The following is a 17867-nucleotide window of genomic DNA, read 5'->3' as shown; positions in this document are numbered from 1 at the left end:
GCAACTATATTCCAACCAAAAAAAAAAAAAGGAAAAAAAAAAAGTACACCCATGGACCTTACAGTATAGCATTCCAGAGAGTTTCAAGATTTTTTTTAGTAAGAGTTTAGAATCCATCGTTTGGAAAACTATTGCGATATTACAAAGCAAATACCCACAGTTTTAGTAACAGAAATAAAAATTAAAGATTGTCACATTGAATATAAAACTATTTTCAGAAGAAGGATGACAATTTTAGAATTAGTTTCCCCTTGTAATTGAGGAGACAATGATTGGATGGACAAACAGTCATTTGAATCATAAACAAATTATAAAGCCTCTCGGTCTTTCTTGTACAGCCTCCACAACATACAGGGAGTGTCTGAGAAAACACTAAAATGCCCTTGCATTTACATTTTGGGGCCATTCTGAGTAGTGTGATGAAATTCTGCCAATTAGTAGTGGTCTCAGTTATTAGATGGACTGTCGAGGCACAGCTGTGCTTGTGTTCAAGTAACTTTTATTTTCTTAATAATGGACCCAAACACAAGAGTAGTGATGCTGGCAATTCAAACATTCTCTTACTGTGCCTAATTTATAAATTAAACGTCATCATAGTTATAAATGTATAGGAAAAATTTGGTATATACAAGGTTTGGTACTATCCATGGTTTCAGACATTCAATTGGGTTCTTGAAATGTGTCCCCCAGTGGATAAGAAGAGACTACTGCACACATATGTACACACACACACACACACACACACATTTATTTGTTGGGAGTGGGGGGGATTGTAAGCGAGTTTTTGTTGTTACCTGCATGTTGCTATTACCACTTGTGATGGCTAATTTTATGTGTCAACTGACTGGACCATGGAGTGCCCAGATATTTGGTTAAACATGATTCTGGGGGTGACTGTGGGGGTGTTTCTGGATGAGATTAACATTTAAATCCATAGACAGATTAAAGTAGCTTGCCCTCCCCCATGTTGGGGTGGAAGGCTCATCCAATCTATTGAGGCCTGAATAGAACAAAATGGCTGAGGAGGGAGAATTCCTTTTCTCTTCCTGACTGTGTTTGAGCTGGGACATCAGTCTTTTCCTGCCTTCTGACTCAGATCAGGACTGGACTTTTCACCATCAACTCCCTTGTGTTCCCAAGGGAGATCCCAATGGCAGATCATGTGACTTCCCATTAACCCTATGCTTTACTGAGAAGCCTCTCCTCTGTGGCCTCCTGACTTCTACCCTCCACCACAGTCTCTCTCCTGTTAAGCCCCTCCTAGTTTCCACCTCTTCTTGTGCTAAGACCCTGGGATTCAACTTTATCTGGTTACTTGCTGAGTTGGCCTGGGATGGCAGGCAGGGCACTCAGTATCCGGAGAGGAGGGGCTCTTGGTTTGGTTTAACATCAAGAGCAGATTGTCTGAAACATTTCAGAAGGAGAAGATTAAACTCCTAAAAGTTCTGTTTCTTTGATGATTGTTACCAAGTCCAAGCTCATACTGCTTGCCACACGACAGGGCAATAAATCCAGAAATGAGTTATTGAGGCAAGAAATAGTGACTTTATTAAGAAAGCCAGCAGACTGAGAAGATGGTGGAATAGTGTCCCAAAGAACCATCTTACCCAAGTCAGAATTCAGGTTTCTTTTATACTAAAAAGGGGAGGGGGTGTTGTTGCTTGTTGCAAATTTCTTGGTGTTGGAATCTTTTGTTCCTACAGCTGTCCACATAGGTTGGGTCAGGATGTTGCTGTAAACCTCCAACAGGACAAATGTTATTCTCTGTTCTACAACTTTTTCTCTTTATATAAATGGAAAAGTGTTATACCCTTGAGAATGGGCTATACTGCATATTTCAGGCTATAGGCAACATTCTTAACTTGAAGCAAAAGCAATAGAATATAAAGGTTAAAGTAAAAGAAACTGATCTAATATGGAGTCAGATTTGTTCTTCCCTATTACAATTCCCCACTGTCAATGTCCATTCCACAATCTTGTGGAGAAAGGGGTGACGACTGTTCCAGCTACTTCCTGCAGAATGGGGGTTGATGAACGGGTGATCATGGAATGGAATTAATCAGCTCTGGACAGGGAACATTCCTTAGAATCTTTTGTCAGTAGTACAATCCTCTTTCCTTCTTTATTTACAATTACTTGACCCTGATGAAACCCCTTCTCACTTTGTTGAACTTGGGGTTTTGTTTCCATTTCCCTATACATATCTATTAATTTTATCTTTCTGACTGTGCCATAATTACACTAGATTCTTGTGCTATTTATTTGGATAAGATTAAACAAATAGGTTGACCCTTTTCCAGCTACAATGAAATTATAATCTTAATATTATCTTTTTTAGAGAGCAACCTTAAATATTCTAAGGGTTCACAAACCCATTGCTCCCCAGGCCTCTCAGGAGTGTGATGAATCCATGGCTTTACCCCAGCTAACTTGAAAGATGAGTGAGTGGTAAGTAATACCACATGCACTCCTGTCCACCTTGCAGTCAGCTGATATTCAGGCCTTTGTTCTCTCCAGGTTTTAAGAAGGACTCAGTCTCTGGGCCAGAAAAGATGTAAGGTTACCTCAGTTGGATAAACAGAGCTATTGGAGGCAAACTCATGGACAGTATAGTGCCCAAAGTTTTAACATAATTGGCAACTGCTAGGTCTTTTAGAGCATTTATAGATTCTCTCACCTGGGCAGACACCTAGAAGGGCCTACCACACAATAGTTTGAAGGGACTTAATTTAAGCCTACTTCTGGAAGCCACTCTGATCTCTAGCAGGGCAACTTATCTTGGCAAGGCCGTATCCCAAGTTAAATTAGTCTCTTGACATATTTTAGTGACATTTCTTTTTAATATATAATTCATTTCCTTGGTTTTCCCTGTTGATTGTGGTCTCCAGGATGAATATAAGTTGAAATACTTTAGACACTTGTTGGATTACGCTAAAGACAAAAGCAGGCCCATTACCACTTTGAAAGGTGTTAGGCAGTCCAAATAGGGGGATAATTTTTTTAAGGATGGTTTTAATCACTTTGGAAGCTTTTTCTGTCTGGGTGGAGTATGCTTCTAGCTATCCTGAAAAAGTGTCCACCAAAACTAGCAGGTATCTGAAATTTCCTGCAGTTTGACATATTTGAGTAAAGTCTATTTGCCAGTCCTCGGGGGAGAGATTCCTCTATGTTGAGTCCCTATCTTGGAAGGTCTAACAGTAGTCTTTGGGTTATTTTTTGCACAAGCCATGCAATTCTGAGTGACTCTCTGGATGTTGTAAGTTAAGTTCCACTCTATACATTTGAATCCATTGTAAGGTGACATCTCTCTCATAATGAGTATTTTGTAGCAAATCTTCCATATATTGAAATAAAAAGTCTTTCATCCAATATTAAGTTTCTAAGGTCCCTAGCCAACATCTCCCCAAACAATGTAGGGAATTCTTAAATCCTTGAGACAGGACTGTCCAACAATACTGTTGGACTACCTGTGTTTCTGGACCTTGCCATTCAAAAGCAAACAGCTGCTGTAATTCTCCTGCAATAAGAATGCAGAAAAAAACATCTTTCAAGCCCCCAAACTGAGAACTCCTGGAATGGTTGTGAGCAGGGAACAAGTCTCGTATTACTTTATTAATAGCCTTTAAGTCTTGGATGAAGCAATACTCTACTGAGTTTGGATTTTTGACCAGGAGAATAGGGGTGTTGTAGGGAAGGGGACCTGCAGGATTTAATCAGTCCTGCTTCCAAAAAATTTTCAGGAATTGGTTGAGTTCTCCTTTGGGCCTCTTGCCTCAGAAGGTATTGTTTTAGATTAGGTGTCCCAGGGCCCCTTTTTAATGGAATTTGTATTGGTCATGTGTTGTTGTTTTTTTTTCCCCCCTGGGGTGCCATCAGCCCACACTTCTTTTTTTTTTTTTAACATCTTTATTGGAGTATAATTGCTTTACAACTGTGTGTTAGTTTCTGCTTCATAACAAAGTGAATCAGCTATACATATACATATATCCCCATATCTCCTCCCTCAGCCCACGGTTCTGACTTTACATTTTTGTAGACCTCAGGGGAAAATAGCTCTGTCTCTTTTCTGGGGCATCCATGTGTGTCATCTGTAGGCTTAAATCATGCTCCAATGGGGCCCTGATGTCAAGCTGTTCTGGCAAAAAAGTTACTTGATCATTTAATTTACAAAGAAGATCTCAGCCCCAAAGAGAGATTGGACACTCTGGCTTATATATGATACTGTGTTTCAGAGTGAGGTCTTCTAGTTGGCATTCTAGAGGTTGTAAGAATGAATGATTTTGTACTTCTCCAGAAACTTCCATGACCAGAATTGATTGAGATGTTTTCTGTGCCACCTTGGTGTTTACCACAGAGTATCTTGTACCCATATCTGTTAGAAAGTCAATCAACTTGTCCCCCACTGTCAAAGTTACCTAGGACTCCTGTAGGGGAAATTGGAATTGGGCACCTCAAGTCCAAGGGAACCCCTAGGTCTCTTCATTCATCAGAGTGTCCCTCTCTTTCTACCATATGAGAGGCTCCCACCTTTCTTTTATTGTTTTCCTTCTTATGTTTTAGCTTGGGGCAGTCTTTTTCTAATGTCTTTCCTCCTTAGAGTAAGTGTATTGTCCTTCCCCAATGGCGGCTTACCTCTCTTCAGGTTACTCGCCTTCTGAGAATCCAATGCTACTGCCAGAAAAGTGCCATTCCCTTTTGCATCTTCTTTCTTCTGTTGTTGTTCCCTGTTGTTGAAATCTTTAAAAGCAACATCTACCAATTGAAAGGGGTTCATTCCATATGCACCATCTGATTTTTGTAATTTTCTCATATTTACCATTCTAGCATTTTCAGGGGCCTTGGTGTCTGCATCAGTCTAATGTCTGTAGTTCTGATAAACCCTTTCCAAAAATTCAGAGGGGTCCTCATTTGGTTTTTGCTGGAGTTCTTGAATTTTGTTTAAATTCCTTTGCTGCTCATTAAGGGTAATGGGTCATCCATAGAAACCCAGCCTGCTGAGTGTTTTCATTTAGGCTCCCTGTGTAAGGGAAATTGCCCTGCACCAGGAGTGGTTTCTGGTACAAACCGAGTGCCCTGTAAGGTCTTAGATGGCAATACCAGACCAGGTCCCTGTACCCCAGGAACTAACACAATTTGATCTCTATAAGGAGAGGGAGCCAGTCTGAACACTTCCTGAAACCCAGTGTTGGGAATTAGGGCTGGCTGTATAGAAATGGGAGGTAGTGGAAGGGGTGGATATATTGGCATAGTGGCCAGAGGACAGGACGGCTGGCTCAGCTGGAAGAGTTAAGGTTTGAAGCAACATATCCTCACTCTTATTCCCTTCTTTTTCTTATTTTCTATGATGTAATAGCACAAATGCTTGTACATAGGGGATTTTATCATTCTTCTCTGCTTTTTCACAGAATAGCTATAATTTCAGGATTGTATAGAGCCATTCAAAGGCCATAATTTCTCAGCACTTTATTGTAAATCTATAAATAGTAATTTAATGTTTCTAAACATTTTGCTTTGGCATCAACCAACTAGGCTGAATTCTGGACTGGGGGCTTGGTGACTTTAGGAAACAAGTGAAAACTTTCTCTTCTCCCTGGGAATGTCCCATTCTCAGACAAGAACCGGCAAGTTTTTTGTTGTTGTTGTTGTTGTCGTTGTTCCTTTCCTCCATTTGACATCAGTAAAAGCTTTAAGTATCACAAGACTGATTTGGCTGTAAATGGAGAAATGGTACCAAAACAAAATGTCATGAAAAACCCAAAGGACAAACAGAAAACTGAAAATAACCCCCCAGGTTTGGTCTTGGGGTTTTACTTATCATAAGAACCATCAATTCAACCCCCATGCAATGTGATTCCTTGGCTAGACCAATGACACAGGAGACCACAAATGGAATAATTAACAAGCAAGGGTGAGAATACTTGGTACACAGGGTGCCATGATAACCCTGCATAAACCCCTTGTTGATATCCTAACAGGTACTGTGGTACACAGGTACACATTACTACAATTAAATATTATCTTTCTCTTAGTCATGGGTTCTTAGCTGTAATCAGACAACTTATACAAAATGTGTCCCAGAGGACTTTCTTTAGGGATAGTTGAAACATTCCCCAACTTTTAAAGACAAAAATACAAGACAAAAAAAAAAAAAAAACCCACAAATGGTTTGTATCCAAAGAAAGAAATGAACTGGTTCACAAATCAGGTAAAAGTCCAGCAACTATTTCCTCTTTTCAACAGGGTACCCAACTCAAATACAAAACAAATTGGCTTATTCTGGAGGAAAAAAGCCCCAAAAGGAAAGGAATAAAGTTTCTGCTGTACACACCAGGGCTACTTGTCATACTGATTGAGCCTATCAGCTCCTAGATATTGACTTCTTGCTCCAGCTGCCAAGTGCTAGGGCAGCCTGTGCTGCTTCAGGGAATTTTGAAGGGAAGATTCTCGGGACAAGTGGTCCTAGCAGCTGCTAGGGCCTTACCTGAAAATTCCCCAATCAGAGCCAGCTACCACAAGCAGCAAGTGTCCTGGCAGGCTTGCCAAAATTTGTTACTAAGTCTAAGCTCATACTGCTAGCTGCACAACATGCCAATAAGTTAAGAGACAATTTGTTGGGCAAGGAATAGTGACTGTATTCAGAAAGCCAGAAGATCAAGAAGATGGTGGATTATTGTCACAAAGAAGCATCTTACCCAAGTCAGAATTCAGGCTTCTTTTATACTAAAAAGGGAGGAGTTGTGGTTAGTTGTTGCAAACTACTTGGTGCTAGAATCTTTTGTTCTTCCAGCTTTCCACTTAGGTGGGGTCAAAATGTTCCTATAAAACTCCAACAAGACAAATGTTATTCCCTGTTTTACACCTACTTTTCTCTATATGAATGCAAAAGTGTTATACCCTTAAAAGTCAGAGCTTTGAGAATGGGCTATTCTGCATATTTCAGGCTGTAGGCACCATTCTTAACTCCAAGAAAAAGCAATAGAATACAAAGGTTAAAGTAAAAGAAACTGATCTAATATGGGATCAGATTTGTTCTTTCCTATTACATGATAAAGGTGTGTGAAAGGAAGAAACCTACAAACAAGATTACTCTACTCACCAAGGAATCTCATTCAGATTCCACAGAGAAATTAAAACCTTTACAGACAAGCAAAAGCTAAGAGAATTCAACGCCACAAAACCAGTTTTACAACAAACGCTAAAGGAACTTCTCTAGGCAGGAAACACAAGAAAAGGAAAATACCTACAATAACAAACCCAAAACAATTAAGAAAATGGTAATAGGAACATACATATTGATAATTACCTTAAATGTAAATGGATTAAATGCTCCCACCAAAAGACATAGACTGACTGAATGGATATAAAAACAAGACATGTATATATGCTGTCTACAAGAGACCCAATTAAGACCTAGGGACACATAGACACTGAAAGTGAGGGGATGAAAAAAGATATTCGATGAAAGTGGAAATCAAAAGAAAGCTGGATGGGCAATTCTCATATCAGAAGAAATAGTTTTTCTTTTTCTTTGCGGTACGTAGCCCTCTCACTGCTGTGAACTCTCCCATTGTGGAGCACAGGCTCCGGGCGTGCAGGATCAGTGGCCATTGTTCATGGGCCCAGCCACTCCACAGCATGTGGGATCTTTCTGGACCAGGACACGAACCTGTGTCCCCTGCATTGGCAGGTGGACTCTCAACCACTGTGCTACCAGGGAAGCCCAGAAGAAATAGATTTTAAAATAAAGACTTACAAGAGACAAAGAAGGACACTACATAATGATCAAAGGATCAATCTAAAAAGAAGATATAACAATTGTAAATATTTATGCACCCAACATAGGAGCACCTCAATACATAAGGCAAATGCTAACACCATAAAAGGGGACATTGAGAGTAACACAATCATAGTAGGGAACTTTAGCACCACACTTTCACCAATGGACAGATCATCCAAAATGAAAATAAATGAGGAAACAAAAGCTTTAAATGATACATTAAACAAGATGGACTTAATTGATATTTATAGGACATTCCATCCAAAACAACAGAATGCACTTTCTTCTCAAGTGCTCATGGAATATTCTCCAGGATAGATCATACCTTGGGTCACAAATCAAGCTTTGGTAAATTTACGAAAATTGAAATTGTATCAAGTATCTTTTCTAATTACAATACTATGAGACTAGATATGAATTATGGGAAAAAAATCTGTAAAAAATACAAACATATGGAGGCTAAAAATACACTACTCAATAGCGAAGAGATGACTAAATAAATCAAAAAGGAGATCAAAAAATACCTAGAAACAAATGACAATAAAATCACAGCAATGCAAAAACTATGGGATGCAGCAATAGCAGATCTAAGAGTGAAGTTTATAGCAACATATTCCTACCTCAAGAAACAAGAAACATCTCAAATAAAGAACCTAATCTTACACCTAAAGCAATTAGAGATAGCAGAACAAAAATACCCCAAAGTTCGCAGAAGGAAAGAAATCATAATGATCAGATCAGAAATAAATGAAAAAGAAATGGAGGAAATGATAGCAAAGATCAATAAAATTAAAGCTAGTTCTTTGAGAAGATAAACAAAATTGACAACTATTAGCCAGACACCTCAAGAAAGAAAAGGGAGAACTCAAATCAATAAAATTAGAAATGAAAAAGAAAAAGTAAAAACACACACTGCAGAAATGCAAAGGATCATGAGAGATTTCTGCAAGCAAATATATGCCAATACAATGGACAACCTGGAAGAAATGGACAAATACTTAGAAAAGTACAGTCTTCCGAGACTGAACCACGAAGAAATAAAAAAATATAAAGAGATCAGTCACAAGCACTGAAATTGAGACTGAGATTAAAAATCTTCTAACAAACAAAAGCCCATGACCGCATGGCTTCAAAGGCTAATTCTATCAAACATTTAGAGCAGAGCTAACACCCATCCTTCTCAAACTTTTCCAAAATACAGCAGAGGGAGGGACACTCCCAAACTCATTCTACAAGGCCACCATCACCCTGATAACAACACCAGACAAAGATGTCACAAAGAAAGAAAACTATAGGTCAATATCACTGATGAGCATTGATGTAAAAGTCCTCAAAAAATACTAGCAAACAGAATCCAACAGCACATTAAAAGGATCATACATCATGATCAAGTCTGGTTTATCCCAGGAATGCAAGGATTCTTCAATATATGCAAATCAATCAATGTGATACACCATATTAACAAATTGAAGGAGAAAAACCATATGATCATCCCAATAGATGCAGAAAAAGCTTTTGACAAAATTCAACACCGATTTATGTTAAAAACCTTCCAGAAAGTAGGCACAGAGGGAACTTGCCTGAACGTAATAAAGGCCATATATGACAAACCCAGAGCCAACATTTTTCTTAAAGGTGAAAAATTCAAACCATTTCCTCTAAGATCAGGAACAGACAAAGTTGTCCACTCTCAGCATTATCATTCAACATAGTTTTGGAAGTTTTAGTCACAGCAATCAGAGAAGAAAAAGAAATAAAAGGATTCCAAATCAGGAAACAAGAAGTGAAGTTGTCACTGCAGATGACATGATACCATACATAGAGAATCCTAAAGATGCTACCAGAAAACTACTAAAGCTAATCAATGAATTTTGTAAAGTAGCAGGATACAAAATTAATGCAAGAGATCTTTTGCACTCCCATACACTGTTGATGAAAATTCTGAAATAAATATTAAGGAAACACTCCCATTTACCATTGCAACAAAAAGAATAAAATACCTAGGAATAAACCTACCTAAGGAGACAAAAGTCCTGTATGCAGAAAACCATGACACTGATGAAAGAAATTAAAGATGATGCAAACAGATGGAGAGATATACCATGTTCTTGGATTGGAAGAATCAGCATTGTGAAAATGACAATAGTACCCAAAGTAATCTACAGATTCAATGCAATCCCTATCAAATTACCACTGGCATTTTTCACAGAACTAGAATAAACAATTTCACAATTTGTATGGAACACAAAAGACATTGCATAGCCAAAGCAATATTGGGAAAGAAAAACAGAGCTGGAGGAATCAGGGTCCCGGACTTCACACTGTACTACAAAGGTATAATATATATACCTTTGGTATAATCAAGACAGTATGGTACTGGCACAGAAACAGAAATATAGATCAATTGAACAGGATAGAAACCCCAGAGATAAACCCATGCACATCTGGTCACCTTATCTTTGATAAAGGAGGCAAGAATATACAATGGAGAAAAGACAGCCTGTTCAATAAGTGGTACTGGGAAAACTGAACAGCTCTATGTAAAGAATGAAATTAGAACACTCACTAACATCATACGCAAAAAAAAAAAAAAAAAAAACTCAAAATGGATTAAAGACCTAAATGTAAGACCAGACACTATAAAATTCTTAGAGGAAAACAGGCAGAACACTCTATGACATAAATCACAGCACAATCCTTTTTGAACCACCTCCTAGAGAAATGGAAATAAAAACAAAAATAAACAAAAGGGACCTAATGAAATTTAAAAGCTTCTGCACAGCAAAGGAAACCATAAACAAGACAAAAAGACAACCCTCAGAATGGAGAAAATATTTGCTAACAAAGCAACTGACAAAGTATTAATCTCCAAAATATACAAGTAACTCATGCAACTCAATATGAAGAAACAAATAACCCAATCCAAAAATGGGCAGAAGACCTAAATAGACATTTCTCCAAAGAAGATTGCCAACAAACACATGAAAGGATGCTCAATATTAGTAATCATTAGGGAAATGCAAATTAAAACTACAATGAGGTATTACCTCACACCAGTCAGAATGGTCATCCTCAAAATATCTGCAAACAATAAATGCTGGAGAGGGTGTGGAGAAAAGGGAACCCTCTTGCAATGTTGGTGGGAATGTAAATTGATACAGCCACTATGGAGAACAGTATGGAGGTTCCTTGAGAAACTAAAAGTAGAACTACCATACGACCCAGCAATCCCACTACTGGGTATATACCCTGAGACAACCATAATTCAAAAAGGGTCATGTTCCACAATGTTCATCACAGTTCTATTTACAATAGCCAGGACATGGAAGCAACCTAAGTGTCCATCAATGGATTAATGGATAAAGAAGATGTGGCACATATGTACAGTGGAATATTACTCAGCCATAAAAAGAAACAAAATTGAGTTATTTGTAGTGAGGTGGATGGACCTAGAGACTGTCATATAGAGTGAAGTCATTCAAAAAGAGAAAAATAAATGCCATATGCATATATATATATATATATACATATCTATGGAATCTAAAAAAAATTCGTTCTGAAGAACCTAAGGGCAGGACAGGAATTAAGATGCAGAAATAGAGAATGGACTTGAGAACATGGCGGGGGGGGAAGGATAAGCTGGGATGAAGTGAGAGAGTGACATGGACTTATATATACTAACAAATGTAAAAAAGATAGTGAATGGGAAGGAGCCACATAGCACAGGGAGATCAGCTCAGTACTTTGTGACCACCTAGAGGGGTGGGATATGGATGGTGGGAGGGAGATGCAAGAGGGAGGATATGTGGGGATGTATGTATATGTATAGCTGATTAACTTTGTTATAAGACAGAAACTAACGCACGATTGTAAAGCAATTATACTCCAGTAAAGATGTTAAAAAAAAGGAAATAAAAGGTGTGCCTTGTTCTCTGCCTCGAGTCCTTCATCAAAGGCCTTGCTTTTCTGTCTCTGTTCCCACCAGAATGCATTCAATCCATTTTGACAGTATCCCAAATGCACTCACTTTTTCTGGATAGGTCTGGGTAAAGAGCACAAAACCCAAGAAAGATTTTCCTACAATATCTGTGCAGAGCTATAAGACTTCTTTGTAGGGATGGCAAGTAATATAATACATTGTAGTGAATACACCATCTTGGTTTCAAGTCTAGCTTTGAGGACAACATATCGGTGTATGTTACTTCCAAGGAATTCCTGGCCTGAATCATCTTGACAGGTTTTTTTTGTGAGCAATGCCTTCTGCCAGATACAACAGATGCAGGGGATCAGATTTGTTTCTTTTTTTTCCCTAAATATCTTCTATCATTTTATACCAAGAAAACTATATCTTAATTTTCATTAAAATCAATCCCTCTGTTTTCCAAATTTATCAGCACTCTGGCTCATCTCAGGCACCACCCTTTATTTCCAAAGCTATTTTGCGGGGACTGCTATAGTCTCTATAGTATTCCATTATTATCAGGGACTTCCCTGGGCAGGACCTTAATGACTGGGGAGATGAGTCATGCCCATCCCTCTTCAAGACCTGTCTTTGTTCACTCTGTGCTCTGGTCTGTGGCAGCAGGGATTGGCCCAGGGTGAGGGCATCCAAAGCTACCTTTAGTACAGCCCCTGTGGTAGGCTCTTTTTCTGGACTGTGCTTTTGTAATAGGGAAGAATAAATCTGAATCCATATTAGATCTGTTTCTTTTACTTTAACCTTCATATTCTATTGATTTTGCTTCAAATTACGAATGGTGCCTACAGCCTGAAATATACAGGATCGCCCATTCTCAAGGCTCTGACCTTAAAGGTATAATACTTTTCTATTCACATAGAGATAAAAAGTTGCAGAACAGAGAATAAAATGTGTCTTGTTGGAGGTTTACAGGAACATCCTGACCTGACTTATGTGGACAGCTGCAAGAACAAAGGATTCCTACACCAAGAAGTTTGCAACATCCAACCATGCCCCTCTCTAATCTTGTCTTTTTTTTTTTTTTTTTAATAATACACAATGTATTTATTTATTTATTTATGGCTGTGTTGGGTCTTCATTTCTGTGCATGGGCTTTCTCTAGTTGTGGCAAGTGGGGGTCACTCTTCATCGCGGTGCGCAGGCCTCTCACTATCGCGGCCTCTGTTGTTGCGGAGCACAGGCTCCAGACGCGCAGGCTCAGTAATTGTGGCTCACGGGCCCAGTTGCTCCATGGCATGTGGGATTTTCCCAGACCAGGGCTCGAACCTGTGTTGTCTGCATTGGCAGGCAGATTCTCAACCACTGCGCCACCAGGGAAGCCCTCTAATCTTGTCTTTAAAAATGCTTTGCTGAAACTTTTCAGGGAGTTTGGAGGTTTGGGGGGAATGAACCACTGATTCTCCTCATATGGCCCTCAAATTTTTTTTCTCTATTCCAAACTCCAAAGTTTTGGTTTGTTTGGCCTCACTGTGCATCAGACATATGAACTCACATTCAGTAACACTGTTGACCAAGGTGCCATCTTTCACAACACAGCAATATCCACGTTAGCATTAGTGAGATTTCCTTTGAGATACTTCCTCTCTGTCTTACACACACCCCTTCTTCTCTGCTTCTGGGTCCTCTGTAGAGCTAATGAACTTATATTATGAAAGAGATATCAGGCCTATCAGATAGGTCCCCAACTAACCATGGCTTTTGCTCTTGCACATCCTTATAATAGACAACAGTGGTTCTCAAAGTGGGGTCCCCATACCACCATCATCAGCCTCATCTGGACTTAGTTAGAAAAGCAAATCTGTGGGCCTTACCTCAGACCTGCTGAGTTAGAAACTCTACGGATGCTGGGGGCCCAGAAAGTGCATTCTAATAAGCCCTCTGGGTGGCTCTGATGCATAGTGAAGTTCAGAATCCCTGATGTACACAATACCCATTTGCCTTCCATGCTGGAATCACAAGTCAGTTCTGCAGTTGATAAGCTACTTCCCTACTAGCCAAGATGCCAACTTACTGGCTTCCTCTACTTTTCCCCACATGAATAAGGGCTGGTGACGTCCACCCTTGTTTAGGGCCCATCTGCCAAGCCTCAGACCTCTGAAATGAAGCTGAGGAGGGCACCAACGGATGCCCTTAAATATATCAGCAACAGACTTTCTCATTTGTTATGTTTATTCTGCAAAATTATGGCATGTATCCATGTGTGAATCCCACCCAAAAGTCTAGGATAGACTAAATGCACAAGGTATTGGTGTGCTGTGTGCCTTTGGTTTAGAGTCTGACAATCCACATACTTTTAAATGGTTCCTACTGTATGCCCCCAACTGAGATGTCATTTGGAGATTTTTTTTTTTGAGTCACTCAAAAACTTTTGAGTAGTTTATTTTAGTGTTACACTTTTATTTTTCAGAGCGTCACCTTTATTTATGGCTTAGGTAAAACATGAAACACAAGAAATCAGACTGTTCCCAAGCTAAGGACAGGCTTTTTTCTTGCAAAACAAATAAACAAATACACAAAACACACAACTATAAATCATATGCTAAAACCAAGTAAAACACCAGATTATCTGTACATCAAAAATAAATGAATTGCCTGAACCATACACTTTTTAAAATAACTTAATTCAAGTCCCAAATCCACCCTAACTTTTCCTCCCTTCTCTGAATTTCTATAACATAGTTTCTGTAATTCATAACACACTTTATTGTATGCTTTATACTGTTTTTATACAGACAGACATTAATTATATCTCAATGTAGAGAGTAAGTTCCTTTAGGAGAGAGACTTTACAGTAGCAAACACTATACATTGAATGTTAACAGGTACCCAGTAAAGACTGGTTGGTATCTAATTTTTGGGAAACATTTCTCTATGATCTGGTTGGAGTGAAAAGGACAACGTGTGCTGGCAGTAAGATATGGTATCTGGGAGAGTAAGCCATGAATCACACACACAGAGTTGACATCAAATAGGTTTCTGCCTGGAGAGCTGATATAGTTTTGATTTGCTGATACTAAAAGCCAAACTCTGTAGTTCCCAACAGTACAACATCTAAGTGGAAAAAAAATACATGTACACTTTTTTTCCACCAAATATTGAATAGTGACTGCACATACTACTCTAATGAACACCATCAAAATGTGTAGGTAATGTATAATCCAAAAACAACATGCTGAAGATAGGGTCATTCAATCAAGAGCAATCCTGACATTGCACTCCTGCTCCTTGCAATGATGATGCTCGAAAACTTGTGTTACCTCTTCTACCTTCTTTTGCAACATACCTGAAGTCTGATTAATCCATTGTAGACTGTCCATGTGACCATTCAGCATTTTGCAGATCTGCTGGAGCACATCAGTAGTGTCAGCAGGACTTCCAAATGTATTCAGGTGCTCAATAATGACCTTGAGACCTTGGGCCATTCGTTTCAGCTGAGCATCTCCATTTTCTGCTAACTAGTAAGTCCTCTCATGTTCTTCATCTAAATGCTGCAGATAAATAGACCCACTCTGGTCCTTTACAGACTCCTCTAAAAGGGTCAAGAGATCTTCTAGCTCTTCCTGCTGTGACAGGATAAAATCCAATTCTTCTTCCAGCCTTTTCTGATCCAGTTTCACTTTTTCTACTTCTCCATGTAAAGCAGTGATCTTCTCACCATTCTCAATCAATGTATGGTCCCAAGCATTGACCTGGGTGGCCTGGTGAAGAAAATGTTTCTCTTGATCCTCTAACTCAAGGCTCCATTTATTTGCCAGACCATCCAGCTGACCATAGGTCATCACAGTAGTTATGATTGTATTAACAGTGAATGTAAAAGGTATAGAAGTAATGGCAACCTGAACAGTGTTATTAATCTCAGTTGATGTCAGTGGTTTTAGATTCAAGGTAAAGCCCCTGGTGGCTGTGGTGGTGGTGGTTGACATTGTAGTAGATGCAACAGGAGCTGCTCCACCTGCTCCAGGGAATTTTAATCCCAGTCCCAAAGTTGTACCACTAAGTGTTCCAGCCAAAGTTGTTGGGGCACCAAATGAGACCCCAGTAGGAGCAGTGAAGGTAGAAGCATTTGAAAATGAGGTAAACTGCATGGTGCTTGAACTAGTAGTGGCAGCAACAGTAGATGCTGGAGCCAACCCTTGATGGTGGTGCCCCGAAGTAAATAGGAAGGCAGACAAGACTTCGGCACAGCCAGAGAGGCTGGCCGGGGCCTTCTTGGGCTGGAAAGAGCCGGCGCACACAGTGAGTCCATCCCCACTGGAGTGATGCTAACTGAGGGTTCAGAGGTTTTTGATGTGATTATCCATCTCAGACTGCAAAGTTTTAGGAGACTTCTTACAGCACTGGTGGTTGTATCACTATCCAAGTATGCTTCCACATGTGAAGGGGAACACATGCATCATAGTTTATAGTTTTCTCAGTCTCTCCTTACATTTCTCAGAAGCTCACAGACCTTGAAGCTTCTACTGACTAATCCCTCCAGAAGGTCTTGGGCTGAAGAGGCACAAACAGCTCACTTTGAAGCAGGCTTCTCTCTTCAAGTTGTACTCACACAAGTGCCTATATCAGGAGGAGGGTTGCCCAATGGTACCTCAGGCCATGGAGACCTCAAGACAGAGACAGCCAGAGGCACTTGCTCCAGCCAGTACATGCACCAGAATGGGAGCTTCGGCTTCTCAGAGGTTACAGGATCACACAACCCACTTTGATATGGTAACACTCTACTCAAGCCATAGGGTGCACCTCTGTAAGTTTTCAAATCAGTAGTGACTTGAGGTCTCACTGTACAACATCCTCTGGCAAGGCTCTTCCTTAATCTTAGTTGGCTAGTGTCCCTGGGGCAAAAGTCATCTGTATTGAGAAAGCCCGGAGCTGCTCATGACCTATGAAGTTGCGGATGGGGTCTGCATTGGGGACAAGCCTAGTGCAGTTGGGGGCTGGGATCTCTGGTCTGTAGCCCCCTAAGCATTCCCCGATGGGTTTCAGCACTCCTGAATTTCCATCCAGGAGCAATTATACCATTAAGGAGGGATGTGAGTTAGCCAGGAGCACCAAGCCTATCAGCTGGACGGTGGGGACTTGGGGAACTTTGGTGTCAGTAGCCTTGGGAATATTGTCCTGCTCTTTGGCTGCACTTCTGGGGTTATTTCTGTACTGCCAACCACAGCACAGACATCACCCGGGGGCACGTCACGCATCTTTGGTGTTGGTATCAACAGTTTTCTTCTCTTCACTCAAATTAACCACAGAGGTGGGAGAAATCCTATTGTCCCTGAAGGAGTGAGCTTGCAGCATGGGGATGGTCAAGACACATTGGTAGAAACCAGCCTCACCCCCATCAAAATATGCTTGGGCTGTACTCCAGGAAGGTGAGTGATATCCCTTGATAACTTGGCCTATAGCTGCCAAGTGGCCATGAATATGGCGAATGCTTCCTGGAAAACCTCTGTCCTCACCAAGCCATATTCTAAAAACAAGAACCATCAACAGTAAATGGATGCTTCATCCCTGATTTTTAGCCCAAGTTCCCTGTGGCTCTAGAGAATTCTTCCTGGTTCCTCTGCCTCTGAGCTCCTCCTCCATCCTGTGCTCAGCTTACCCTCCAATTTTCTCTTTCCCAAACACCCAAGTGCAGCCCACATAACTAGCCCGACCCTCTGGTACTTGGCGACATGGAGCAGGGCTGCTTCCCTGACCATGGTTTGAGAGCAACCACCATAGAATCCAGTGCCGGCCAGAGAACTTCCATCAGCTCTGCCAGGGTACAGATAGCCATGGGTTTTTCTTTCAATACTGCTTTCTCTAAGCCTTCTCTGTAGGTCACTGTGAGAGTAGAAGCCACTGTTCAGGGGCTCCCTTCCCCTCATACTTCCTCATGGAATTTCATATGGAAATTGTCCCAGTAAACTCACAGCATGCATGGTCCCAACTCCCTTGTCCAATTGTGCATATACACTCCCCAGTGTCCCTTTACCCAGCACCTCTGGCAGGGACTCATATCTCTTCCCCTTCCTCTCCTCCCACCATCCAATGCCTCCCTAATGGAAAATCCAAGCATCATTATTTCTCTTCTGGGGGCATCATTAATGCATTATTATTGCTATTCTTACCTGTGTA

General features: G+C 40.3%; 1 pseudogene; it reads right to left on the bottom strand.

Moving 5' to 3' along the window:
- Positions 1-14944: 14944 nt before the first annotated feature.
- Positions 14945-15535, bottom strand: LOC103083519 (nuclear pore glycoprotein p62 pseudogene; annotated as a pseudogene).
- Positions 15536-17867: the final 2332 nt, after the last annotated feature.

Source organism: Lipotes vexillifer, unplaced genomic scaffold (genome assembly GCF_000442215.2).
Source record: "Lipotes vexillifer unplaced genomic scaffold, Lipotes_vexillifer_v1.1 scaffold72, whole genome shotgun sequence".
In the NCBI taxonomy this organism is placed as follows: domain Eukaryota; kingdom Metazoa; phylum Chordata; class Mammalia; order Artiodactyla; family Lipotidae; genus Lipotes; species Lipotes vexillifer.
Note: the sequence above shows the minus strand (reverse complement) of the source record. Positions and strands in the feature narration are given on the sequence as shown.